Source organism: Eublepharis macularius, chromosome 7 (assembly GCF_028583425.1).
Source record: "Eublepharis macularius isolate TG4126 chromosome 7, MPM_Emac_v1.0, whole genome shotgun sequence".
NCBI lineage: Eukaryota > Metazoa > Chordata > Lepidosauria > Squamata > Eublepharidae > Eublepharis > Eublepharis macularius.
The window spans coordinates 131,129,921-131,157,646 of NC_072796.1; the positions used below are offsets into that span (position 1 = coordinate 131,129,921).

Below are 27,726 nucleotides of genomic sequence, written 5' to 3' on the forward strand. Positions count from 1 at the left end.
GACTGGGAATTTGAACTCGGTCCAGTATGCCACACTAGCTTTACTCTTTACTTTGGCCACAAGCAAACATGCACAACTTCTCAACTCCTTTGTGGAGAGTTTACCATTTTATTTGAGAGCAGGGAAGGGGGAGAGGTCCTCCTATTAACAGGGGAGAAAAACCTCCATTGTGAAGCCACAAGGGAATAAGAAAGACTATTAACTAAAACTGGGCAACTGGTACAGTGTACAATTTTAAGAGGGGAGAGCACCAGTGGTTGAGCCTGAAAACTCATTTCCATTTGTAATACTTGGTAGGGAGACCAACTATTGCCTGCATTTCACATGGAATTAAAAACAATATTAAAATTTAATCTGTGGCTCAGAACCACCCACAAACGCAGAGCTCTAAAACCCTAGCCTTCATTTCTGATTTAAAAAAAGAAAGGACAGAGGCAGATCATTTTTTTAAAAGTTTGCCCAGGACAGACTACAAGACTCCTGTTTTCTTCAGGCTACAAAAAGTCTACTTAAAATATTATAAAGAACAACGGACCAAAACATACACGCACTTTCTCCCTCTCCTCCCCTCCATAAGAAGCCTTCTCTCTTTCTCTGCTTAGTGAAATAAGTCTCTCATAATCCAAAGTATCATGAGCAGCAAACATTGTCGTCTGGATTCGCCGAACAAGAATGCCTTCTCTATTCTAATGGCCCTCAGCCATTTCTCTCAAAAAGGAAAGCTCTATTGGGGGCAAACAGTTTGCACTGTATCTATTCCCGCTCCCCCCCAGTGAATATATGCAGTCAACTTTGGGTGCAGACAGACCTGGCACACCATAACCCTCAGAGCAGCTATTGTTACAGATGTCTCTTTGGGAACCACCAAACGGGATTGCAAGATCTCAGTCCGGTGGGACCTTAAACCTAAACCACACGAGACGAACTCCACGAGGACGCTCAAGTGAAGGGAGATCCAATGTTATCTGGGAAGTGTAGTTTGAATTTCACCTCTTTCTACAGAGCCAGCTAGATGGCTCCTCAGGTGGTCTGGTAATTTCACCTCTTTACAGAGCTGGCAAAGATCGCTCTTCAGAGGGTTTGTTAATTTCTTCTTTGCCTCCCCAAAGACTCTGTCAATTATTAACAAACCCTCTGAGGAAGGATCTACCTGGTTCTGTAGAGAAAGGTGAAATTGAAACTACGCTTCCCGGCTAACATTGTGTCTCCCCTCGTTTGAGTGTCGTCGTGTAATTCGTCTTGTGTGGTTTAGTCCTTAGAGTCCAACAAGATTTTCAGGGTACGCTTTCGAGAATTAGAGCTTCCTTCTTCAGACACCAGCAAAATGGGATCCGTATTTTGCTCACCCTCAGTGCATTCTGTGTCAGGTTCGGCCATGGGTGCCACTATGCCGGATGTCGGCACGCCTGACCTTGATTCTGGGAGGCCGTCAGGGACAGTGCAGGTTCTTGCTCTGTGGCAGGGGGGGCAGTATACATCACCCTTGCACCCTCTCACTTCACTCGCAGGCCTGCTGTACCTGACAGAGTCCCGGCTGCCTCCCCTTACTTCTCCAAAGCCTCCACCCTCCTTGCCTCCTCCAGGCTCACTCTTCCTCCTCTCCTTCATCTCTCTCACTCCTCCTCTTTCTAGCTACTCTCCTAAACTCCACCACGCTCCTTCACAACCCACCACGGACCTCTGTACTGGGCCTGCTTGTTAATATCACAACATCCAACAACACACCGCTTCCCCCTCCCTTCCTCCCAGGCTCTTTCCTATCCCTGACGCCCTCCAGCTCGGCCTGCCCTCAGGTGTTCCCTCTCTCATCTCCGTCTCTCCCTGCCCTCCTATTCTCTCTTGCAGAGTGGGGCTAGATAGTACAGCTGGGGAACAACCTCAGGTGTTCCTCCTCCCCCTTCCTCCCTGAAATGGCTAGCAGTTACACATTTAAAACCAAGACCAAGCAGTTACTTTTCAAAGCCAGTGTGTTAAAAAAGACTCCTCCAGATGAACCTTCCTCCCTGCTCTCTTTCCTGCAGGATAGGGCTGGCAGGGCCTTTCCAGGTAATGGCTTGGCTGCCTCTACTCACGAGGTGCCTCCCCGGCCTCCTGGGTCCTGGCCAGTTCTCCAGGGTGGAGGTTGCTGCTGGTTCCCCCTAGGGCTTGGGCAGGGGCTTCTAGCCCGTCTATCCTGGTCTTGGCGTCCCCGGTAGGTGTGTGTGCTTCTTGCCCTTTGGGGCTTGGTTGGGCAGCGCGCCTCTGGCTGGCTTCCCCAGCTGGCTCCTTTCCCCCCTCATTCTCTGCTGGCTGGAGCTCAGTTGCCTCCCCGGGGCTCTCTGTGCCCACAGCTGGGGTGCCATCAGTCCTCAGGTAAGGGCTCTGTGGCAAGTCCGGGGTGTTTGGGGTGCTCGTCGCCAGACATTCTTTTTGCCTTGAACTCTGGCCCTCAAACACTAACATAGCAGAATGGAATTTGGGACACCTGCCTAGGGCACACGTCTGCCTTTCAAGTTCATCCATCTCACATCTGAGACTGGATCCATACACATCAGTGGATGTCGAGCTATCCCAGTCTTATCCACTGAAGAAAATCTAGGTGATAGAATATGATATCACAACATCCAACAACACATGGATCCTTACCACGGTTTCAAGGGGAGAAGGAAAGAATGGACGGCCCCAGATGAAACTTCTGCTTGGCACAGCAATGCCTTCGAGCATTTCCTCCTCTAAATGAGTACAAACACTGAATGGCCATTTGCGAACTTTTCGGGTAGCTGCTCCAACGCTACGGAAGCATTTCCCAGAGGAAATTAAAAAGATCCACATCCCTTCAGCAGTTTAGGAGGGAAGACAAGAATGAGCTTCTTCCAAAGAGCTTTCGGTTCGTCTTTTTTAACACACTGGCTTTGAAAAGTAACTGCTTGGCCTTGGTTTTAAATGTGTAACTGCTGGCCATTTCAGTGGTTCTTCCGTGAGGTTTTTATGATGTACTGATCTTACTGTTGTTACCTCTCCTAAGTCCCAGTTACGAGTGAAAAAGACAAGTCTACAAATGTTTTCAGTAAATCAAATGACACATACTGTAAGGAATAACCTCCCTTGAGCATGGAGCATGGACAAACAAAGAGTGTAACACTGCCCTTGCAACTGCAGCATCACATGTGATGTCTGCACTCATTGCATAACGTTTAGCAAAGGTATCCGAGGAGGACCAAGTTGCATAATATAAACAGGCACAACTGTTGTCCCGTTGAACACAAGGTAAATATCTTAAAGGAAATGGAAGGGACTGTCCCCATTTCATCCTCTCTAGATACCAGGGATGCGGACGGAGGGAGATCTGCTTTGGTCTGTAGTGCAACTGGAGTCATCATCACTGGAGTTGTGATGTGCACAAAAGGGGGAAAAACCAGAGCCACATCCACATAGGGAGTGGAAGTAATACTACAGATGAAAGGGCAGAAGCCCTTCTTATTAAAAACCATTGAGGGGCCCAAGACTGGATGCATTTCCTTTACCAAATTCCAGCCTGGGGTTCCTGCTGCAGCGCGCTCTCTGGAGGAACGGGCCGCCTTGTCTGGGATTCCCTCCACGGCAGCACCTTATCTCCATAAGGCACGCTAGGGTAGAAAGTGAGTTGTCAGGAATACGGTTAGCCTTTTATATATATAAATATATATAATATATAATATATTAGGAAGGCAGTGGCGTAACAGTTTTGCGTATTCAATGCCCTTTATACATATGACTGTTATGCTTCCACTATCCATGTATACTCAGCTAAATTTGTTAGCCTAACTAAGGTTGCCAATTCTGGGTTGGGAAATTCCTGGAGATTTAGGGGTGGAACTTGGGGAGGCGTCTATGATGTCACCCATTCTACCATTCTACAGCCATTTTCTGCATAGGAACCAATCTCTGTAGTCTGTAGATCAGTGGTCATTCTGGGAGGTCTCAAAGCCCCACTGGGAGATCAGCGACCCTAACTGCAGACGGCTGAGTTTGTGGTTGCGGTGAAACACCCCACGACTTGTTCTCATAACCAGTACTGTTATGCCAATATAGATTAAAATCATATGCCAATAATCAATACTGAACAATACTAGGCCTAGCTTCTGTACTCTCTAGATGAACTTTTAAACTTTGCATGAACTTTCAGTGTATTTTTTCTATGTGTAAGGTAATTCAGCAGGTGTGCTTTCATCCTTTGACAATTAATTAAAACAGTGGACTCTACCGAGACTGATGTTCCTCTATCAGAGATTCAACCAATGGTGATCGCCCAACTTAACTTTTTCTTGACACTTGTCAGAGATTTATAGTATTTTCCTGCAGTACAGACTATGACATAATTTTTTAACTAATTGGAAGGCTGTACTATGAAATTATGAATATTCAGTGAAGTGTCAAACCAATCAATATTTGTTTGTGCTATCATGTGAATAGATCCTAAATATTTGCATATGATTAGGTATATAAGTGCAAACACAGAAAGAATAAGCAGGGTACTGATGGAAGAGATCTCTTGGGAGAATCTAGGTGAGAACCTATTTCTACCTATGTATTTCATAGAAACTTTGAGCAATGTTAAACTTAGGATTTATTAAGAAATGTTAGTGAACTTATTTCTTACTGCCTTTCTATGTTCTGTTGTTATAGGATTCATATTAATAGCCATTTATATTTTGATTACTTGCTTCATTAAAAAACTAGGGTATATTTTCAATAAAGTGAAATAAACTCTAGATTAGTGTCTGCGTGTTTGATAAGGAGTTGCAAAGCAATATTGAACCCTATATAAATAAATGTACTGATAAACAGCTGGTTCAAAGAACTTCTCTGTTTGACAGGTCTAAAGACTAACTGCTTTCGGCTTCCCCGGAGAGAGATCCATCTTTCTCCTGGCAAGTTGAAGCTTGGTTTTAGACACGGGCAACCGTCCCGTTACAGTACAGTGTACCAGTTTCGATACAATATCATTTTCCACTGAAGTTCGACTATCCTATCCCCATATTCATAGAGGCTTGGAAAGTTGAAACACACACGTGCCAGTGAGATTTCTTCCCTTGAGATCACAAGGAAACTCCATGTCTAAAATCTGTGAAGATAAGCTTGACGCCAGTAACTGTTTTCGAAAGAGATATTACCCCGACCTGGATAGCTCTGGCAAGCCCAATCTTGTCAGATTTGGAAGATGCTAATACAAACAAAACAAACCGTACGTAGAGGAAAAATACTTAAGCGGTAATCAACCAAATTAGACAACTAAAACAACAAACCAACATACTAGTCAAAATATATTAAATGTAATAGAAAATACAATGTCAAATTTATTCAAAGAAGCATAATCAAAACGCAATTAGAGCAAACATCCACACGTGGCAAGCTGCTCTAGTTGCATAATTTGGTTTAGTTGTATAATTTGGTTGATTACCACTTAATTATTTTTCCTCTGTGTACGGTTTGTTCCATTTGTATTAGTTTCTGTTTGTGGGAGGAGCCTCCTTGCATATCGATCTTGGAAGATAAGCAGGATTGGCCTTGGTTAGTAATTGGATGGGATGCAACCAAGAAGGACCAGGGTTTTACGCAGAGGCAGGCAATGGCAAACCACCTCTGTTACCTCAGGGTACAGGATACAGTGAAGCCTCCCGCCATTAGCATTCCATACCCAGGTCCTGCCAACATCTTTTCCACACTGTGACACTGAGAGATCTCTGTCTTTTGGTGCTACACCTCTGAAGATGGCTCTGAAGAGAGCCAGTTTGGTGTAGTGGTTAAGAGCACGGGACTCTAATCTGGAGAGCCGGGTTTGATTCCCCACTCCTCCACAAAGCCAGCTGGGTGACCTTGGGCGAGTCACAGGCCGATTCCAGACGACTAACCTTAAGGCGCTTCATGCCGCCCTCTTCCGGATCGCGACGGGGAAAATGCGAAATACCACGTTTCCTCGCGCGAGTTTTGCGCGATGACTCGCAAAACTCGCGCGAGGAAACGCGGTATTTCGCATTTTCCCCGTCGCGATCCGGAAGAGGGCGGCATGGAGCGCCTTAAGGTTAGTCGTCTGGAATCGGCCACAGTTCTCTTGAGCTCTCTTAGCCCCACCCACCTCACAGGGTGATTGTTGTGGGGTAATAATAACACTTTGTAAACCGCTCTGAGTGGGCATTAAGTTGTCCTGAAGGGCGGTATATAAATCGAATGTTATTATGTTATTATTATTAAGATGCCAGTCACAGCTGCTGGCGAAACGTCAGGAACTACAATGCCAAGACCACGGCAATACAGCCCGGAAAACCCACAACAACCATCGTTCTCCGGCCGTGAAAGCCTTCGACAATACATCGAACACCTCTGTTAGTCTCTTGCTTTGAAAACCCCAGCAAGGGTCACCGTAAAGTCGATAGCACCACAATTCATCATGAAGCCAAGCCACAAAGAGCACACCCAGTCCCTAAAAATACAATACTAGATGAAACTCAAACTAACCAATGGCTAAGTATGCTTTTTCCAGCCAAGGAAATCGGGAAGTCTTTATTTTACTGATACAGAAAAGAAAGGAAGTTGCACAGCAACCAGTTTTGCAAGCTCCATTCACTCAAAATCCTTCATTTTATGCACTGGGAGGAGCTGCACTGGGAATAGGGAAGCTGCGGAAGTTATCAAACACGTTTTTATCCTGCCCTTCTTCTACAGAGCACAGGGTGGAATACATGACTCTCTTTTTCTAGCTTTATCTGCACAATAACCCTACACGGAAGCCCAAACATTCTGCAACATACTTGCCTGGGCAAAGAAAAACAATTTCACATTGCCCCCAAGTATAGGCCAAGCAGGGTTTCCCACCTCCAGACAGGCCCCGGTCATCTCTCAGAATTACAGCTACCTTCAAACTACAGTTCCCCTGGACAAAATGGCTGCTTTGGAGGGCGGGCTTTATGCTGAGGACCCCCCCTCCCCAGGCTCCACCTCCAAACCACCAGAAATTTCCTAACCTGGAGCTGGGAATTCTAGGGCCCAGGCAAACCTCTCAGGGAAAGGAATTCTGTAACTGGGGAGCTACCACTGAAAATGCCCTGTGCCTCTGCCCAGTGGCTGCTACCTATCTGACTTCAGGAGAGGCACCTAGAGCCGGCCTGAGATGCTGAATGTCATTAGCAGGCCAGGTAACGCTGTGGCATGCAGCTCATCGAGTTTCATGAGAGCACAGGGACTGGAGTCTAGGTCTAAATTGTCATATGATGCTCTAACCACTACACACACTGCCCTTCCGTGCCAAACAATCCAATATGTAGCCCAGTGGAGATATGTGAGACACACAGCCATGCCCAACAGAGCAAAGAGATGCAGCGGACTCCTCTGAGGAAGTGGGGGTCAGCATACCTGACCCAAGCCCACAACCAGGTACTGCAGGAGGAGGCAGTCACCAATGGGTCAGATACAGAATCTCAGCCAGGAACCAGTACACTGGTCCCTCAGCTCCCTACTCCTGGGCTGGCAACAAATAACCAGCTGCCAGTCAGTCCCGTCCCCCCGCCCCCCGCATCATCAGAGCCTCAGGAATACCATCAGAAGAAGATCAGGAGAGACCCTCAAGCCAGAAAGCGCAGCACCCATCTAGCAGCTCAGCACTGGCCCAGCTCCAACAACAAGGAAGAACGTTTGCAGGAGCAGGACTGAGGCAGCTGGCAGGAGCGGGAAGCAAGACAGGTGGCGAGCAGCTGGGGCTTAAAAGCAACAAAGAAAGGAGTCGCTGCGTGGCAGCAACCCGTCCGGAGTTATTGACCTTGCTGCCCATATTCTGGATTGACTTCCCCATCTTTGACCTGGGCCTGTAGCATAGAAACCTTCCTCTTGGAACTCCCTTCGGACTTGAAGCCGTGAGTGTTGACTGATCTAAACCAGAACCACGGAACGGTATTTTGACCAACTCTGGCGTCTAGCAATTATCTCCGTGTGCCGACTGTGTGCCAGAAGTTGGGACACCTGACACCATTCTTTCCCGGAAGTTAGTGTGCACCCCCTCCCCAAATTTTCCTAAGAAACCTTTACACCCCGCTTCTCTGAAAGAGGAATTGATAAATGCCAGCCCGTGAAAACAATAGATTTCTGGACTCTTTGCATTCACCTGCTGACGCTTTGTGTACGTAGCTTATTCTTTTTGTTTGGCTGCCAGTTCCATTTTTTTTTTTTGTTCATGGGGATTCAGGGACTCGAATTTCCTTCTTGCCAATTTGGCTGGAATACCTTGCAGCTTATTGGAAAACCACAAAGCGCAGGAGAAATGCCATTGTTATGAATAAAGGCCCTGGCACAGTTGCAGCAGACAGAAGAAATATATCACATCCCAGACGCTCTCTCAACCTGTGTGTGCACGGAGGCAGGGGTCTGTAGGACAGGAAAAGGTAGTTCTTTGGGATTTGGAGAAAGGAAGGAAAAGGAAGGACAGCAGCTGGGGACTTCGGTACATATGTAGAATCAGGCCAGTCTCCCAACCTCCCGTCACTGGGTTCTGGTAGAGAAGGTGGATATTTTGCTAAAGGGTGGAACGGAAACATTTGGATTTTAGCTCATCTGAAACCACTTTAGGGATACGCCCCCCCCCCCAGTGTGTTTCAATATCGAGATTGCCCTCTGGTCTGAATATATGAGAGGAGAAGGAAGGCTGAATCGGCAAGGTCTGTAACTAGGGTTGCAGGTTTACTGTGTCCCCCGGTTGGGGCAGGGATCCCCCGCTATCAGTAAGCACGTCCTACCACCACTCAGCTGGCCAGCAAGAGAAAAAACAGCAGGAAAGGGAAAACACCAGCAGCATCCCACCATGCTGATGTCACTACCTGTTCACCCAGAAGTGACATCTGCAGGTCATCGGGGAACACAAAAGTCGTTCTGGCATTTGGGCAAAACTCTACGGTTAAACCATACAGCAATGCCTAAGCACCAGAGAATTGTTGTGGGTTTTCCGGGCTGTATTGCCGTGGTCTTGGCATTGTAGTTCCTGACGTTTCGCCAGCAGCTGTGGCTGGCATCTTCAGAGGTGTAGCACCAAAAGACAGAGATCTCTCAGTGTCACAGTGTGGAAAAGATGTTGGCAGGTCATTTGTATCTACTCAGGAGGGGTGGGGTTGAGCTGAGTCATCCTGTAAGAGTTTCCCAGGGTGTGGAATGCTAATGGAGGGAGGCTTCACTGTATCCTCAGGAGAACATGAAAGACACTGCAGACTTGGACAACCTGAAAAATCAGCAGTGGCTGAACATAGCCTAACTCAAACAGGGCACAGTATCTTATTCCAGGACACCAAAAATACTGGACAACACTTCCAACTACTTTGTCAGACTGCACAGGGAAGCCATTGAAATTCACAAGCATAAGCAAAACTTCAACAGGAAAGAAGAAACCTTAAGAATGAACAGAGCATGGTTTCTGGTTCTGAAAAACACCAGGCTAACAAAACACTCTATACTCGACAATAGCCCTGCAAAGAAGATTAGCACATCAAGCACCAATCCATATGCAAAAGAACCTCCTCAGGATACAGTGAAGCCTCCCGCCATTAGCATTCCACACCCTGGGAAACTCTTACAGGGTGACTCAGCTCAACCCCACCCCTCCTGAGTAGATACAAATGACCTGCCAACATCTTTTCCACACTGTGACACTGAGAGATCTCTGTCTTTTGGTGCTACACCTCTGAAGATGCCAGCCACAGCTGCTGGCGAAACGTCAGGAACTACAATGCCAAGACCACGGCAATACAGCCCGGAAAACCCACAACAACCATCGTTCTCCGGCCGTGAAAGCCTTCGACAATACACCAGAGAATTCCTAGCAATGTGCTGACATCATTTCTGAGCACACAGGAGTGACGTCAAGGCATCCCTGGCGACGTGACGATGTTGCCTGTGAGCCCCTGCATGTCCCCCCAACCTCTGCAGGTTGCCAACCTTCAGGTGCGGCCTGGAGTTCTCTCAAAATTACAGCTGATCTCCAGACCGCAGAGATCAGCTCCCCTGGAAGCTTCAGGCGGTGGACTATGGCATCATATCCTACTGAGCCCCCTTCTCTCCCCAAAGTGTATAATCCCTTGGCTCTACTCCAAATCTCCAGGTATTTCCCAAGCTGGAGTTGGGAACCCTAGTTGCAGCTCACTGGCAAATGAACTGCTTAGCAGAACGAATGTCCCAGGTCTAACTCTGTTCAAATAAAAGGATAATAAAGGATAACATTTATATTGTGGCCTGAACTGACACCATCACTCCCAATCCCTTCAAAGACAGCTCAGATGATACAGTCTATGCAGGCTGTGCCTGAATACCGCCACTCTGTCAGTCAGTCAGGAATGGTGGATTCTCCTTAATTCCCATGGTTGAGGGTACATGGTAAAATTGTTGAGCAGTCGGGTCAAAAAGGATAAAAGAAGTACTTCACCCAAGAGTGATTAACACATGGAATTCACTGCCTCAGGAGGTGGTGGCAGCTTCAAGCGTAGACAGTTTCAAGAGGGGATTGGATAAACATATGGAGCAGAGGTCCATCAGTGGCTATTAACCACAAGGTATAGATGGAACTCTCTGTCTAGGGCAGTGATGCTCTATATTCTTGGTGTTTTTTTGGGGGGGGGGGGTAATCAGTGGGAGGGCTTCTAGTGTCCCTTCCCTACTGGCAGACCTCCTGAGGACACCTGGTTTTTGGCCACTGTGTGACACAGAGTGTTGGACTAGATGGGCCATTGGCCTGATCCAACATGGCTTCTCTTATGTTCTTATGTTCTTACATGTGGTCTCGTCTGGCTCAGTTGGTCAGTGGGAGAGGAAGAAACTGTAGGAAACAGGGTGGGGGGGAGGGAATGTTAACATGCTGACAATGTTATTATTCCTCATGCACCCAGAAGTTACATCAGTGTGCCACTGGAGGACGCTCTGGTATTTGGGCAAAACTCTATGGCTTCCTGCTGGCATCACTTATAGGCACTTGGGAGTGACATCAGCATGTTGCTGGCAACGTGTTGTTGTTGTTGCTGCTGTTGTTGTTGTTAGGCTTCTATCCCACCCTCCCTGCAAGCGGGCTCAGGGCGGGTTACAGCAATAAAACATATAATTTAAATTTAAAATTTACTGCAAACCACAGAATTTCTATAAAACACCACCCCCAGACAGCGACCTTACAATCCACCCCTGCCAGTAATACACAGAGAGTCGGGAGAAGGACGGGGAAACAGGCTATTCTGTTTAAGTTATAACTCATATAGGTGGGGGGGGGGCAGATGGTCAAATGGCCCCCTCTAACAAAAGGCTGTCTGAGAGGCTCTCTGGCCGACTACTGGACCGGCCTCAACCATATGCCTGGTGGAACATCTCACTCTTGCAGGACTGCCGAAACGACAGATGATCCTAGCGGGCCCATGTATCCACCGATAGAGAATCCCACCGGGTCAGAGCCAGGACCAAGAATGCCCTGGCTCCGGTCAAGGCCAGTCCAGCCTCCCTGGGGCCTGGAACCAGAGCAGAATACAACAAACAAGCGGGCTCAGAGCAGAAGACAGCAAATATAAAACAGCATAACGATTTAGTTTAAAACCAATTAAAAACGTCAATAAGAAGCGATTTCTAAAAGAGAGCAGCAGCGGCATACCTATTGCATGACTCAACAATAACAACAAACCATGGGGCAGAGGGGCTAACTGCTAGATGTTAGCAAAACAGGGGTGGTGGTAAACCCCCGTCCCCCAGTAGCAGGAGGCCGGTAATGACATCACTGACACCCCCCCCCCCCAAAAAAAACCCAGTAAGTCTGACTCCCACTGGTTGTGAGGGGGACCTGGCAACCCTAAAATACAGCTTCAAGATAACACCTTGGCATTTGGAAGTATGTGGAATACAGGCCAGAATGTGAAGTCTAAAGTGTGTCCTTATGAGTTTTGAAGGCCAGCTTTCCAATTATTGTATGGACAAATCCTGCAAAAGGGGGGGGGGATTGAAAGGGACTGTCATTTGCTTTTTCTGGTCGAGTTGAAGTGATGGTGAGAGAAACCGAGACCTGTTTCCTTTTCAGAACAGGAGATGTTTACTCTGAGGCAGCATTCCCTTAAGTGGGCTTTTATTTCCAGCTACGCTAAATGAACAAAGCCAGCACTTCAAGCTTATCTTTTGGCACTGCTTGATATAGAAAGTTGGGGGGGAAGAGCAGGGAGGGGAGAGAGAGGGGAGAAGGGGATCTGAATACCTGGCCAGCTTTTACATTGACGGTGTTTTCAGTCGTGAAGACAGAGCGGAGCCCAAAAGGTCTACTTGATGTCTTGCATGCACAGAGAGAGCATTCTGGACCACTTCCCAGAATCCTTTGCAATGCAACCAATTGATGGGAGAGAAAAAAGCAAGCAGGCCCAGACAAATAGCCTACCCATCAGCAGAGCACAAACTGCATGAAGATAGAGCCTCTCCAGAACGACACCTTTGTTGCAGACTCAACCGCTGGGGCTAGCTTCACTTCTGGACCTGTTCCAGGCACCTTATGGCCCCAGGTCTTGTAGAGCAATTTAATAAATTAGCTCATCTGGTTGAGTGGCTCAAGTTTTCATTCCCCTCCCTGGCCAACTTAAAAAAAAAAAAAGAGGCGAAAGAGAGATCAGACATGGAGAGAGCCAGCTGGCGCTCGCCGGTTCTGTTGAGTACGGAGAAAGAGAGGGAGAGATTCCCGAAATAAACTTTTTAATAAGAGTAATGGCTGAGAGAGTCACCCAGAGGATTTCGGAGGCACCTCATAAAAAGAAATTGATCGGGACTAAGCTGGGTCAGCCTGGTTAAATAACTCGAGTTGTTTCAGATGGAAATGAAATCGGCTTTCGGAGAAGTGGCAAAGCTGCCAAGCACCAGGCAGAGTTCTCCTTGACCGGAGATGCCGGAATTAGAAAAGGGACAAAATTGTTCGGTTCTGCAGCTTGGGCAGCAGGGCAGAGCCCGAGTGAAAGATGGGTTGTGCTGGGCTGTGCTGAGGGCTTTGTTTGAGCAAAATGTATTCAGGAAGTTTGCAGACGGTGCTGCAAAGAGTAAAATCTTGACTGCCATCACAAGTCATTTGAGGGCTGATTCACACATGACAGTCAAAACTGGTTGTGTCTGACGAGAGTCAGATGAAAGTTGTGGTTTCCCCTAAAATCTCACGGGAGTGATGCCCAATTCGAATTACCACCATGCCTGGTGGGAAGAAGTGGATTCAAACAATCCTTGCACCATGTGATCTGAAACAGTCCCAGCAGGTGCTATGTGCCCTGTTGAGGACACCCGTGTTACACTGGAGTAGGGGGAACTGAAAGGAACACGCAAGTCCTGTCTGAAATACAGAACGGGGGTGGCAAGCAAAACCGGTCTGGACTGCCACTTGTGAATTGGCCTTGAGGGGAACAGAAGGCTATGGAGGGACTGATCTTGGCAGTTCAGGGCAGATCATGAGAGGGAAGGCAGGAAGGGTTGTATCAGAGCTTAGTTCTCATGGCCCCTTCTTACATGCTCAGAGTAAGGCTGATCACCACCTTGGGGTCAGGTAGCAATTTTCCTCAGGCTAGTTTGGCTAGGGATCCTGATTGTGTTTTGCCATCTTCTGGGCATGGAGTAAGGATCACTGGGGGTGTGGTGAGGGGAGGTAGTTGTGAATTTCCTGCATTGTGCAGGGGGTTGGACTAGATGACCTTATGGGTACCATCCAACCCTATGATTCTATGATTCTGCACGAGGGAGGTTTTCTGCAGCAGTCCTATGGCCAATGTGACTGATGCTCACTTTGCACTTGCAATGGCAATTCTACATATCACCAGGTACTCTGGCTTTCCACTAGGGTTGCCAGGTGCCTCGTGTCCCCCGGTGGGGGACTGGGATCCTGGCACCCACCCTACCGCAGCAGTCCTATGGCGAAAGCGGCCTGCAGCGGCGAGAACAAGCAGCAGCGGGAGGCGCTGGTGCTGGCAATAGCGAGCTGCTCTCACTGCCACCGCTGCTGCCGCCAACACCACCACAGCTGCTTGCTCTCGCCACTGCAAGCCGCTTTCGTCAGTGGTGCAGCTCCCGCACCGTGAGAGCAAGCAGTGGTGGCGTAAGCAGACGATGCTGGCAGCAGCGGGGGCATCGAGAGTGGCCTTCCTTTCGCTTGTATCCAAACCGGGATGTCCATAGTAGAATGAAGTCAGCTGAATTTGTCCCCAACTGCCTCTGGGAATTACTGGACTTCATTCTACTACGGACATCCCGGTTTGGATACAAGCGAAAGGAACGGCTGACACTCATTGATTCATAGTTCATTTTGTACTTGGTGAACATCTTTATTATTGGAGTACTGTGCAGAGGGGAACTTTTGTTGCTGTTGTGGTGTTCCCCCACTTTACCTCTTTAGTTGGAGTTGCAACCTTAAAGACCAACAAGATTTTCAGGGGTGTAAGCTTTCAAGAGTCGGAGCTTCAGGGTCTTTGAGATGCCACTGGACTCAAATCTTGCTGTTCCACTGCAGATCCACACAGCTACCCAGCTAAAAATGGAGAGATTGGCCGCTTTTTTGAACATATGAGGGGAGGGAGGCTCAGCAGGGGAAGTGGTTTAGCTCAGTGACGGCACACACGTTGCATGCAGAAGGCCCCAAGTTTGAACTAACTACAGACCTTTGCAATGATAGATCTGTTTCCCCTGATGCAGAGCGGACTGGGCATCAGCACTGTTGGTGCTGATGTCATAGATACATGACAATGGCTGCAGAAATAATTTATGCACAATATTGGAAATCGAATAAACTTCCAACAGTAGATGATTGGTTAGTGAAGATGTTGGAGATTGCGGAAATGGCAAAATTAATGGAATTGCTGAGGGACAAAACAACAGCCAGTTTTGTGAAGATCTGGAAACCTTTCATGGACTCAGGGCTGGATCTAGGGTTGCCAGCGCCTGGTGCAACCCTTGTCTGGTCCTCTGAGCATCCACGCAGTGTGCGCACGCTCCCGGTGCCGTGTGATGACGTCACTTCCATGACGTCATCATGCAGGGGCAGGAGGCGTGCCATCCACACAGCAAGCCAGCCGCCCCAGTGCACGATGCACTGAGGAGCTGGCAGCAGTGGTGTGGGTATGCTCTGGGGCAGCTGTCCTTCCGCGTGGGCAGCTGAGTGCAGGGCTAGGAGGCCCTCTGCGTGGTTCACCTGCCCCACTGCCCTGTGCTGCCCACGCGGCAAGCCGGCCGCCCCAGCACCCAGTGCACCGCGGAGCCAGTGGCGGTGGCGCGTGCGTGCGCTGGGGTGGCTGGCTTTCCATGAGGGTGGCTGAGCACAGGGCTAGGAGGTTCTGCACATGCCGCAAGCCAGCCACCCCATCAGCGGGGCAGGCAAGAGCCTCCCAACCCTGCCCTCAGCAAGCCACAGTGCGCTCCTGGCAGCTGGCAGCCACGCCCGGCACCCCCTCTTTGGTAGCGCTGGGGGCAGGCTACCCCCTGCCCCCCCTCAATCCAGCTCTGCATGGAAGTCAGAGCTAATGATCTGTGAATTTGAAAATTAAGAGTTATAAAGTTGGCAACAAATGCAGTTATCTTTGTAGTAAAGTTGAAGTTATATGTTTAGTTAAGATATGGGTAATACGGAAGAGTTATTGATTAATTAACGAGCTTAAAGAAATTATGTAAAATGTCTAAATGGTATGTCTCCCTCTATGTTTTCATGTATTCGTTTGTTTTTTGTTGCTATGTTTTTGTTTTTCTATGTGTACTTTTGTCGTTTGTTGCAATAAAATTCAAAAAAAAGATGCCACTAGAATAAAATCTTGCTGTCCCACTGCAGATCTGCACAGCTACCCAGCTAAAAAATGTAGAGATTAGCTGCTTTTTTGAACATATGAGTGGAAGGAGGCTCAGCAGGGAAAGTCATATAGCTCAGTGACGGCACACACGTTGCATGCAGAAGGTCCCAAGTTCGAACTAACTAAAGACCTTTGCAATGATAGATCTGTTTCCCCTGATGCAGAGCGGACTGGGCATGTGCAACAATATCCTCCCTGTCAGCTTTCTCCCCACAGATGGCTTCACAGGAGTGAGCAGAGCTAGCATTCAGTACATCCTCAAATCAACTGTCAAAACCCAGATGTTTCCTAGCATGAACACCTCTAAAACGCTGCCAACGTTGCAACGAATTTGCATCTGTACAAATTAACGCCCAAGAAAAAAATAACAGATCTTACAAAGAAAAAAACAAGCAGTCACCGAAAGGCAAACGGAACAGGTTCTCATACAGTTCTAAATTCATCCGTGCTGTGGAGTCAAACAACACACTTTGCACGAGGGAGGCAAGCTACGGAACATTTTGAAAACACAACCCTTACTACGGTGTGATGCACAATCTTATTACACTGCGGGAGGAGTGAATTTTTAATCTGAGAGAAGATACACAGATGGCAAAACAACGGAAGCAGTTTGTGAGGGCATGGTTTTCTCAGAACTCAATACAAGGATGTCTTGTTTCTTCTAAGCATTGTTTTTCCCGAGGTGGCCAACTTTTCTGTCAGCTTTGGACCTTGTGCCCTTAATGGCAACCTGCCTCACAAGCTTGTTTGGAGAACCAAACAGAGGAGAGGAGAACAAAGGACAATAACGCATCTCCTTGTGACAATAAGCTTTGCCTTCTGATGTATGGACATTAAGCTGTTCTTCAAAGCACATGGGCAGGGGAGAATTGAGGGTAGGGTTGAAAGCTCTTGGGTGGGAAATTCTTGAAGCTTGGGGAGGGCAGAGACATCAGGAGGGTAAAATGCCATAGAGTCCACCTTCCAAGGCAACCATTTTCTCCAGGGAATTAGTCTCTGAGCAGAACCACACGTGACAAAAGGCACAGATTGGACACTTGTCTGCTTCCCTCAAGTTTTGATGGGAAATGTAGGCCTCCTGGTCTCGCAGCTTCGCTCTCCGACTGCTGTCCAATGGACTTTTCAACTGTCACTTGTCCAACATTCCGCCAAGCTGCCTACATTTCCCGCCAAAACTTGAGGGAAGCTGACAAGGGTCCAATCTGTGCCTTTTGTCACTTGTGGTTCTGCTCATAGTTGCCTGGAGATCAGTTGTAATTCTGGGAGATTTCCAGCCACTACCTGGAGGCTCTACCTGGAGAAAGGAGCAACCCTCAATACAGATTAAACACAAGAACAAGAATGCAGAGGCAAAGAATTAACAAAAAATACTGAAATATATGTGCGTGTTTCAATTAGGTTACAGAGTGTAAAGCGCTACATATATATTTATAATAAAGAATATACAAAAATTGTTCATATATTTTCCAAAGAATCCAATACACAACAGTTTTACAGAATATTTTTACAAACAACGGCCTTCCTATGAATAAACAATAATCTATTTTATATTTCCATTGCAGGTGCTGGTATAAGTCAAAAGCAAAAGAAGAAAACATGGTGCTTCCGCAATCAAGGTAGGTATCCAAAGAATAAGGATAATACATCTTCAATATTCTTTATACTTTCTTTTCTTTTCACAGGTGCTGTTATTAGGGTACAAGGACCCCGCGACTCCAAGGAGCCAGCTAATATCTTGTTTCGTTAGAACTTCATCAAGAGTTGCCCAATAATTACACCTAAAAAAACCTAACGTAAAGTAGACTACCATGAAGCTCTCTAGTGGTTTTAATCGCACCGCAAAATGTCCGCCTAAGGCCTTGAAGAGGAGCTACCAGTCAGAGTAGACTGTATCGAGCTAGTCTGGGGTATTTGTTTATAAGGGTTGTTGTTAGCAGTCAGACCCCTCCTCCCACTGAGGGGCAATTTATAGATATTAAATCAATAGCAACAAAGCCCGTTTTGGGAAAAAATACAACAGGCTTTAGAAAGGGGAGGGCAGGCAGGTGGGCATTGCTGCCTGCTCCGTGCCTGATCCTGACCTGAGCTTCCCACCATGGCTGGAGGTCTGGCTGCCTCATCTGGGGATCCCCCTCCACAGCAGCGCCCTCTGGAGGCGCACCAGGGTAGCAAGTGAGTTGTCTTGAACACGCCTAGCCTTTTATATAGTAGGATGTTCTGTTTCAGCATTTCTTCAACTCTGTATTGGATTCTTACTAATGCTATGTCTTTGAAAAAGACTTTGAAAAATTGTGTTTATTCACCCTATGGCATTGTTTATGGAAATGCCCTTGAAATTGCCTGTACTCATCTCACACTGTGTAATCCGCCTTGAGCCTCAGTGAGAAAGGAGGGCCATAAATGACATAAGTAAAATAAAATAAAATAAATCCTTTAGCAGTAGAGGGAAGAAGGAACCAGAGATACCCAAAGGCAGAGGATGGTTGGGTCTGGCAGTCCGCCAGGGCACAGACCCATTAAGACACTCATAGATTTCCTGCCACGGCATTCTCTCTGGAGGTCTGGCTACCTCATCGGGGCTTCCCTCCACAGCAGCGCCCTCTGGAGGTGCACCAGGGTAGCAAGTGAGTTGTCTTGAATATGCTTAGCCTTTTATATAGTAGGGTAAACATCCTTCTTCATATAGCATAAGTGCAAGGCACTGCCTAGGTTGAAATAAAAACAAAAGGGATGCCAGCTGGGCAAAAGCCTGGGTATTTTTGAAGGGGAGTCAATGCAGCTGGCTGACTAAACACCCCCTCCTTGACCCAGAGAGATGCATAACTTAGGACAATGAGGCTCCCTGGAAGCTCCTGGCTAATGTCATCTGCGCCCCACCTCATTTCCTTTCACTCACTTAAGCACCACCCAATGCTATTCAGCAAACCTGGCGGCTTTTCCCATCCAGTACACAAAGGGTCCTCAAGCACCATTCATAGCTATAGTCCACCTCAGGAAAACCCATTACGCCTCTCCCAAACTCATTAGCCTTCTCTGGAAAACCCATCAACTTATTGTTTTGGGGGTAAGAACAGCAGCTTGCCCCAGGGAGCATTTTGCCCTACATCTGGACTCCCTAGCCACCATTGAGTGTGTGTGTGTGTATTTGGATACATACATACACTCCCAAATCCATTTGGGCTTCTTCTTCTACTCCGTGAAGTGCTACTGCCTCTGCAGACTTGAGAGCCAGCTTGGTGCAGTAGTTAAGAGCAGCAGGACTCTAATCTGGAGAGCCAGGTTTGATTCCCCTCTTCAAGTGGAGAAGCCAGCTGGGTGACCTTGGGTCAGTTACAGCTTCTTGGAGCTCCCTCAGCCCTACCCACATCATAGGATGATTGTTATGAGGATAATAATAACATATTTTGTAAACCACTCTGAGTGGGGGTTAAGTTGTCCTGAAGGGTGTTATATAAATCAAATGTAGTAGTAGTAGTAGTAGTAGTAGTAGTAGTAGTAGTAGTAGTAGTAGTAGTAGTAGTAGTAGTAGTAGTAGTAGTTATCTTTGAGACTGGTAACTATAGCCTTGCCCAAAACTAATTTCTCCCCTTTTCCTCCCTGATTTCCTCTTAGTTAGCCTCATATGTGTGTTGTGTGTGATATTTGTATGTCTGCCCTTTTTCTCTCTCTTTTAATAAAAAACCTTTCCAGTTGAACATCTCCCTGGTTCATTTTAGGAAGTCTCTTAAGGGAGTAATCCCCATAAACACAGCTGGAGAATCCCAGTTACCCCCCTCTCGCTTGCCTCTTTTCAGCTAATTCCCCCAACAAATTTGGAGAGTGCATAATTAGATGGAACAATAAACTGACTCAGTAAAAGGCACATCACAACTTCACGCTCATATTTTGGCAACTTCATTCCAACACTGGTACACACATCTCTTTAAATCATTCACATAGAATTACAGCACGCAGAGTCTGCAAGAGACCTTGTTAAGTTTCATTATGCTTGTCTCCGAAGACCAGTGTTTACTACTCCACTAAATTGAGCCTCCCAAGACCTACTTGGTTTAAAACAAACAAACAAACAAAACTTTGACTTATGAATCATGAACTACAGGGCTTTCGGTGACTTTCCATCCATCTAGTGACTCATTAACAACTCTCCTCCTCCACGCTTGCCAGAAAAAAATCCTTCATTAAAATCTCCCACCTTGTTCAGTTTTATGGATGAATGTAATTTTAAGAAGAATCTCTGATGACACTATCAGTACCTATGAACACACACATACACACAGCATAGTTTCAGAACACAATTGTAATTGGGCATTAGAAAGATAGAAGCCACAACCTCTCTACCGCAGCCAGATATTTTGAAATATGCAATATTTCCATTGCACAATTTCAGCAGCTGCAATTTTAGACTCTTCCCCTATTCCCAAGAGAAAACAAAGACATCCAATAAATCAGTAACAAATAAGAGATGGAGTAGAATAGAACAGGGCCCTACTTGGGTTTCCAGAAGCAGGCAAAGCCCACAGACAGCCAAAATTTCCATCTCTTTATTATATTATATATTACTGTCCCCAGAGAAAGATTTGGATCAGGTGTGGCCAGATGCTACTTCCTACTCAAAGTTAATTTTTTTTTAAAAAAAAGTTTTAATTCACCTTAGAAACAAACCAAGTTAGTTCTTGGGAAAGCCTGGAAACAATATCAGTAAAACCATAGAGTTTCTGGCAATTCCTAGAGAGTACTGACTCCAAGTGAGGATTTTCCTGGAAGTGACATCACAACATCACTGATGGCGCTTCCTGAGTCCCTGCCTTTCCATCTCCTACTGGATGCTAACCTTAAGGAATATGGATTAGGTGGAATCTCTGTTCTGGCCAGAAAAGTCTCCCAATATTCCTTTCCCAATTAGTGCCAATGACCCACAGGTATGACTTTTGCATTACAGAAATTCAGAGTACAAAGTATTGAGGCCAGAAAGGCTTGAGGGATGTGTATTGGATACCCATTAAATGAAAAGTGAGCCCCCAAAGTCCCATCCATTTCATTCATTATGGTAAAAAAATACACACACAAAGAGAAAAATATTGAATGAACCAACAAATGAACAGAACAGCATTCTTTTCATCAGCTGCCCCTTCTCCTCCTACTTTGTCTGGCTGACAAAGTAAGCCTTTTCCAGCCCTTTGAAAGTCATTACTAGAGATGGGCACGAACAGAAAAACCCCACGAACATGATGTTCGTTGTTCATTGCCATCCATGAACAGGGATTCACGAACAACCATGAACATGGCCCTGTTCACGAACATGTTCGTGGTTGGCTGTTCGTAGGGGCCAGCAGGCTCTTCTCCAGCCATCATCCAAGTTTGGTCAAGATCCCTACTGCACTACTCCCAGAAACCTGACCTGAGCAGGCACCAGGAAAGGTACCAATAATAAATAATAGCTTGGCCTCAGAGCCTGGCAGCAGCCCTGGAACCTGAGGATGGGTAGGTCCCTACCGCACCACTCCCAGAAACCCTAACTGAGCAGGCACCAGGAAAGGTACCAATAATAAATAATAGCTTGGCCTCAGAGCCTGGCAGCAGCCCTGGAACCTGAGGATGGGTAGGTCCCTACCACACCACTCCCAGAAACCCTAACTGAGCAGGCAGCAGGAAAGGTACCAATAGTAAATAATAGCTTGGCCCAGAGCCTGGCAGCAGCCGTGGAACTTGAGGGTGGGTAGGTCCCTACCACACCACTCCCAGAAACCCTACCTGAGCAGGCAGCAGGAAAGGTACCAAGAGTAAATAATAGCTTGGCCCAGAGCCTGGCAGCAGCCGTGGAACTTGAAGGGGTGGATCCCTATCCCACCACACACAAAGAAAATTCAAGCTCCAATGCACTCTCCCTGTCTCTCTATCAAAATGCCAACAGTAACTGTTTCTCCCTCTCCACTGTCTGCAAAGACTAGCCAGAGCTTGAAGCCCCCCTCCCTCATGGTCTTTGCTCTCTTGTAACAAATTTGGAGCTCCGCACTTGGAAGGAAGACCTGCCTATCAAGCAAAATTGGGCTTAGATTAGGGTTTCCAGGGCAACAGCAGGAGTTCAGACAGAGTTCAGACAATCCCTGCCTACATTGCCAAGGGAATTGATTGCAGGTGCTAGACTGCCTGGCTTGATGAACAGCAATGAACCAAGCTTGCAATGACCACCTGTTTGTTTAGAATGTGGCCTCATGAACAGCTTGTTCTCGAATAGCAGATTGGGGTGTTCGTGGCTTTTTTTTGTTTGTATTGCTGTTCGTGCCTATCTCTAGTCATTACCCATCTCAGATAATGCACCTCAATGAGTCCTGGGAAATGTAATCCTCAGGGTGCCAGACATATGTCAATCACTCTGGGGAATACATTCCCCAGAGCATACTGAAGCAGGGCACTTCAGGTGCATTAGCAAGGACCTTGGAGGTGATGTGGTTGGAAGAGGGGAGAAGGAGTATATTCCTATGTACTCCCCTGCCACCTAGCTAGCTGCCCGCCTGTTTATTCCAAGCCTCACTTGCATGGGAGAGGGAGAGAAGAAAGGATACACATATTCTCGTTGAGAACAGAAGAAAAGCAGACACAACAAAGATGGCATCATAACGATTCCAAATGTGCAATAACTAATAATACAAGCAAATGGGATTTTGAAACTTTTAAAAAGGATCTGTACACCTAATGTTGGCCTGATGCACTTAAGATGAGATCCTTACTATATCATCTTTAAAAACCCAGGAGGAACAAAGCTCTTGAGAATGATATCCAACAGTTTTTCAAAGTAATTTTGATTTTCAAAGGACACATTGGCTTGGATCCCATAAAGCATTTCTGCAGGGAGTGTGGAGTGGTGTTGATTCTCCCTCCCACTGCAGACCACCAGCTCCCTCCATGCCATTAGCTGAAGGTCACTTCTCTTTCAGAAGTAGCATTTGGGCAAGGTATCTTGGACAGCAGTAGGAGAGGAGAGGGGCAGAAGTTATGTTCCAAGGGCAGAAATCCCTTCTGCCTGCGGAAACCTTCAGTGGATCTAAGCTATCGCATCTAAAAGTACGTTCTTTCCAGCATACTGTAGGCAAACCTGAAATGCACAGCCACGTTTTGGCTTCTCTCGTGCTCTGGCTTTTGCAAAGCCAGACTTTGGCCAACTCGCTAGACGAAGGTACAAAACTATTGTTCAGCTGTCGTTGCTGCATAAAGGGCGGATGGAGGCCTGTGGACAGATTTCTTTCACAGCGTGTGACGTGCTGCATATCACCACCATTCCAGTCCCCAGAATGGCAAGAGTGACGATATAACACACAAGACGGTAGAATTAGAACGCTACGGCAGCATTTTGGCATAACAAAAATGAGCCATAAATGAACAATGCCGTTTTATATGGGGGAGGGCTGCACAGCACATTTTCCAAGGAAAAGGATGTGAGAATAACTCAGTCGTAAATCAAATGACTGGGATGACTTGGGCCAAGCAAAACACACAATTGTGGTGCCCGAGGACACCTCAATGGCAAAACAATAGGAAGCAAAGCTTTACCTGTAACCAACAGAGTGAACTATCTCAAAAATGCAGTTATAGTTGCCAACAGGCCCGGAAAAACGTCCTGTAGTTTTTAAAGGAGTTTAAAAGGATATTATTGACCTCCATGCCATGATACGTTTCAACTGCCCGTTTCTACACATTAAACTGCTCCAAAAGTCAGGAAATCAAGTAAGCTATAATAAATACATGTAACAGCGTCCTGTGCATGTACTTGCACATGGCAGTTATAGCACATTTCTTCCATTCCAGGCACATACCAGGTATGTAAATTGCGGTGTCCAAAAGATATAGATTCAGGCTTTCCCTCTTTCTTCACACATCTCTGCCAGATTGCGGCTTATTCTGAAAGACAGAAAAAAAACACAAATAACATTAGGTCTGACGTTTCATTATTTAGGTTGGTTCACATCACAAAAGGTTGGCTGACAAATTTAAAAGTATGTTTCCGATGAGGATTAGATTAAATCAGGATTAAGATGCTTTCTAGTAATAACTTCTTTGTTTCATTGTGACCGTAATATTTTGCATTTGTATACTAGACTTTACAGCATTCAAGGTGTCCCATTATTCCTTATCTCCAGAAGTCATATGTCACTTTAAGGTAAACCAGTTTTATTATCCTTAAATGGGGGGGGGGGTGTTGAGGCCTAGAGAATGTGGCTTGCTAAAAGAAAGATCCTACTAAAATCAGTTCTGAACCAGCAATCTGAGACTCATTCATGAGCACTCTGCCCTCATTTAGCATTTTTGAAGTGGGGGGCTGGGTTTATGCTGATGGCAACATTCAGGCGTCTTTCAAGAAATGGCCATTTCAGAACCTAAAAGTCGTAAGGAAATAAACTAGCTAGTAGACTGAGCATTCTACCATCACCTCTTTCCATTACTCCAACAAAGTATACTTGGCAGCAATGTGACTCAGAACAAATAGATCAAGTAAACTGAGCTTGCACCCAGGGACACGGCTAGATGCAAAACCAGGACATGAAATCATGCAGACGTTAGTGTAGCCACGCTAGATTAGATCGACAATCTAGTTCTCCATGAAGTTCCATTCAAAATACAACCTATTGCTTACAACCCCCAGGAGACTGGGAGGGCAGAAACTTACCAAGCAGTGCCCCACAATGCTGCAACATCACTTTTGTTTGTGTAACTGGAAGTGATGTCACCATATTATGGGGCATTCTAGGATTTCCCTAAAACTCTATGGTTAAAAACTAGAGTTTCAAGGGAATCCTAGTGCATCCTGTGCTGCGGTAATGACACTTCCAATTGTACAGCAAGAAGTGAAATTGCAGCACTGTGGGATGAGGCTTCAGGCCCCCATTTTCCCCATGCCACCCTATCAAGCAACAGTTGAGAACCAAGGCAGAGGGCAGGAGCTTGTCCACCCAAGCAGGTATAACAGAGGCGGGGAGAACACAAGAACACCCTCTTGAGTTTCTTGAAATAAGGGCAGGGTTTTTAAAAATTGATAAAACACTGTAGCATAGTGGTTTGGGGGCTGCAAATGATCTCTCTGTGGTTCAAATCTCACTCTTGAGCTCAGCAAGTGGCTTTGGGTCAGCCACTCCTCTCAGGGCCAAGCTACACATGACGAATGACACTTGAACAGCAAGTGTATTTCTCCCTGTTCACTTGCCCTCCACTCAATCCACTTGCCGTTCAAGTGTCATTTGTCATGTGTAGCTTGGCCCTCAGCCACAGCTCCCAGCCGTATTGTGGGGATGATAACAACACTTAGAGCGGGGCACTAATCTTTCTAGATGAGCAATATATAAGTGCACTGTTGTTATCGTTACTGCTGCTACTGTTACTGCTACTACAACTACAACTACTACTACCACCACAACCACCACCCTGTTTTTATAGTTTAATTGCACCTGGAAACTATATCAGTTATTGCCTATGGCTTTTATCGAAGTGAAGCTAAACAAATAGTTATAGAGTGGTTGCTGCCATCTTGGTATTTATTCATTACTATTATTATAATGGACCAAGACTTTTATAATGTTTTTATGAATTTTTTATCAATTTTTATGGATTATTTGTATATTTATTGTTGTTGGTTGTGTTTTAAATGATGTCATCCACCCTGAGCCCACTTGTGGGGAGGGCAGAATAGAAATCCAATAAAATAAATAAATAACATTTGATCTGCTTAGAATTCAAAGTTGATTTCTCTTCCTAAGACGAAAATTCAGGTAGGACCAAACTTAATTTTAATTCTAGGAGGTTTTAGTTCTAGAAGAATAATGGCCATAGAAGGAACGGTCTGAGTGGGTGAGCTGTGACTCATATTGAACTAAATATGTTAATCTTTAAGGTCCTGCTAGACTTTTGCTTTATTTTGTTATAACAGAATAACATGGATACTCATCTGCTTTTTTCCAAAGGAGCATCTGAGAGACAGACAGAGACGGAGAGATGATTTAGATAGGCGAATTTACAAAAGCTATTTGGGGATTTGTCAATATTGTTCCAACTCAGAGGATCACCCCACTGAATAAAAAGGGCAGACGTGGTCAGCCTCACAGGAAAACCTCTGAATGCCGATTCTAGGAGAAAACATCACGGTGGCCCTTGGCCTCTCCACCCTGTTTGTTGTCATGGTGTGATTGATGGGTTTGCCACTCTCCAGATGGGTAGCTGAAGATCTGGAATCACAAATTATCTCCAGTCTACAGAGATCAGTTCATCTGAAGAAAATGGTGTCTTGGAGGGTGAACTCTATGGCACTATACCCTCCTGAGAGCCTGCCCTCCCCAGGCTCCACCCCCAAACTCCTCCTCCCTTTCCAGGCTCCACCCCCAAATCTCTAGGAACTTCCCAAACCAGAGTTGGCAAACCTATTGATTGGACTGGGGCATCTTTTACATTCTTACCTCAACAGATCAAATAGCAGTTCTGTGGAAGCCATTTCGGGATGGGAAAATAGCATGGGGAGAAAGTGCAACTTCCTTTTCCCGTCCTGCTGAACGGGGGCCTTGCATGCTGCTAGGGAAATGCTTTGAAACTCGTTCACAGAACTCCCAGAAGAAGATATGATTTGTCCTATGGACTGTTCCTCAGACAAAAATTGGTACTCTCTTAGGTACCTGCCACATCTCTATTCTGCCAACCAGAATCATTCACCATACATTACTGGCGGCTGAAGGACCTTCTCTGACTACCCTGTCCAGCACATTTACACTCCATTCAAGGAGTTAAAGGCAGTGGACAAAGTTCCCCCTTCCTCAGGTCTCCTCTCAACAATCCTGCAAGGTAGGTTCAGCTGAAAGAGCGCTTGTGACTTGCCCATAATCACTCAGCAAGCTTCACAGTATAGAGTAGATGTGAGTAGATAGGGTAGATGTGAGCAGATAGAGTAGAGTAGTATAACTGTTCCACCACACTGACACATTTTGCCTGCTAAACGTTGTATTCATTTAGCCTAGGGTTGCTAACACTGGGTTGGGATATTCCTGGAGATTTGGGGTTGGAGCCTGGGGAGGGCAGGGTTTGGGAAGGGAAAGGACCTCAGCAGGGTTATAATGCCATAGAATCTACCCTCTGAAGCAGCTATTTCCTCCAGAGGAGCGGATCTCTGTCACCTGGAGATCAGTTCTAATTCTGAGGTCTCCAGCCCCCACCTGGAGGTTGACAACCTTAGTTTAATTCCCAACATATTGACATGGGCTGTCTTTTGAAACAGGCTGCTACAAATCTCTCCATCCATCCATCCATCCATCCATCCATCCATCCATCCATCCATCCATCCATCCAGTACTGCTCATATAGCTATTGCCTTAAGCAGAAATTAAAATGGGAAGGACCTTACTTAATGTCATTTCTCTGGTGTTTAATTACTGCCCCTATATATTTTGCCACAGAAAGGGTAAAGGAATCATTTGTGTCCAATAATAACCACGTCACCTGCGCTCTCATATTAGGTAGTTCCATATTTTTAAGTAGAAGGATGATTAAGCTAGCCCTCAACTCATTAAATACGGGACACTCTATAATCATACGTTCAACGCTTTCAGTTTTATCATATGGGCATCTGCATGTTCTCTTAACTCTACTTGTTTTTTTCTCACCTTGGGTAAATTGTTTCTGAGGGTGGCTACAAGGTCTTTCCCTCTGGGGTCTACCAGCTACCATTCCCTAGGGACAAGCAAATGTTCCCTTTCTGTTTCTTTTTATATTCATTTATATTTTTGCTAGCAGTTTCAGTTCTCCACTGTTTAATGTTGGTTTTATGCGTCTATATTGTGGCAGCATCTTGTGAATTTTTCATTTACCATTCATACAGTATTTATACATACAATGAATATCATTTATACACGTAAAGCAGATGGGTTAGATGCACAAATAATTTTTT

The 27,726-nt window shown here is 46.1% G+C and overlaps 1 protein-coding gene across 2 annotated transcripts in view; it reads right to left on the reverse strand.

Moving 5' to 3' along the window:
* Positions 1-27,726, reverse strand: part of ST3GAL1 (ST3 beta-galactoside alpha-2,3-sialyltransferase 1) — a 138,949-nt gene that overhangs the window by 60,922 nt on the left and 50,301 nt on the right. For both annotated transcript variants that reach the window (XM_054984474.1, XM_054984475.1), the window contains one exon: positions 23,621-23,705. The gene's annotated coding sequence lies outside the window, so the exon portion shown is untranslated. The remainder of the gene's footprint in view (positions 1-23,620; positions 23,706-27,726) is intronic.